Below are 1,393 nucleotides of genomic sequence, written 5' to 3' on the forward strand. Positions count from 1 at the left end.
TAACTTATCACAATCTACTTAAAATTATTATTATTATTATTATTATTTTTGAGAAGGAGTCTCACCCTGTCACCCAGGCTGGAGGGCAGTGGTTCCATCTTGGCTGACTGCAACCTCTGCCTCCCGGGTTCAAGCGATTCTCGTGCCTCAGGCTCCCGAGTAGCTGGGATTATAGGCGCGTACCACCACAACCGGGTAATTTTTGTATTTTTAGTAGAGATGGGGTTTCACCATGTGAGCCAGGCTGGTCTTGAACTCCTGACCTCAAGTGATCTCCCAGAGACTGTTCATGGTGCTGTGGGTCAAGGGAGTCACCTTCAATATTACCACCATTGACACCAAGAGATGGACCGAGAGAGTGCAGAAGCTGTGCCCAGGAGGGCAGCTCCCATTCCTGCTGTATGGCACTGAAGTGCACACAGACACCAACAAGATGGAGGAATTTCTGGAGGCAGTGCTGTGCCCTCCCAGATACCCCAAGCTGGCAGCTCTGAACCCTGAGTCCAACACAGCCAGGCTGGACATATTTGCCAAATTTTCTGCCTACATCAAGAATTCACACCCAGCACTCAATGATAATCTGGAGAAGGGACTCCTAGAAGCCCTGCAGGTTTTAGACAATTACTTAACATCCCCCCTCCCAGAAGAAGTGGATGAAACCAGTGCTGAAGATGAGGGCATCTCTCAGAGGAAGTTTCTGAATGGCAACGAACTCACCCTGGCTGACCGCAACCTGTTGCCAAAGCTGCACATAGTACAGGTGGTGTGTAAGAAGTACCGGGGATTGGCCGGGCGCGATGGCTCAAGCCTGTAATCCCAGCACTTTGGGAGGACGAGACGGGCGGATCACGAGGTCAGGAGATCGAGACCATCCTGGCTAACACGGTGAAACCCCGTCTCTACTAAAATACAAAAAAAATTAGCCGGGCGAGGTGGCGGGCGCCTGTACTCCCAGCTACTTGGGAGGCTGAGGCAGGAGAATGGCGTGAACCCGGGAGGCGGGGCTTGCAGTGAACTGAGATCCGGCCAGTGCACTCCAGCCTGGGCGACAGAGCCAGACTCTGTCTCAAAAAATAAAATAAAATAAAATAAAATAAAATAAAATAAAATAAAAAAGAAGTACCGGGGATTTACCATCTCCGAGGCCTTCCCCAGAGTGCATAGGCACTTGAGCAATGCTTATGCGTGGGAAGAATCTGCCTCCACCTGCCCAGGTGGCGAAGAGATCAAGCTTGCCTATGATTAAGGGGCCAAGGCCCTCAAGTAAGCCCCTCCTGGGACTTCCTCAACGCCCTCCGTTTTCTCCACAAAGGCCCCGGTGGTTTCCACATTGCTACCCAATGGACACACTCCAAAATGGCCAGTGGGCAGGGCATCCGGGAGCCCTCGTTCT

At 51.5% G+C, this 1,393-nt stretch overlaps 1 pseudogene across 1 annotated transcript; it reads left to right on the plus strand.

Moving 5' to 3' along the window:
* The first annotated feature begins 203 nt into the window (after positions 1–203).
* On the plus strand, positions 204–860 carry LOC101014801 (annotated as a pseudogene). The gene has a single exon (XR_002515976.2). The product of XR_002515976.2 is annotated as a chloride intracellular channel protein 1 pseudogene (transcript).
* Positions 861–1,393: the final 533 nt, after the last annotated feature.

Source organism: Papio anubis, chromosome 9, assembly GCF_008728515.1.
Source record: "Papio anubis isolate 15944 chromosome 9, Panubis1.0, whole genome shotgun sequence".
NCBI classification, from domain to species: domain Eukaryota; kingdom Metazoa; phylum Chordata; class Mammalia; order Primates; family Cercopithecidae; genus Papio; species Papio anubis.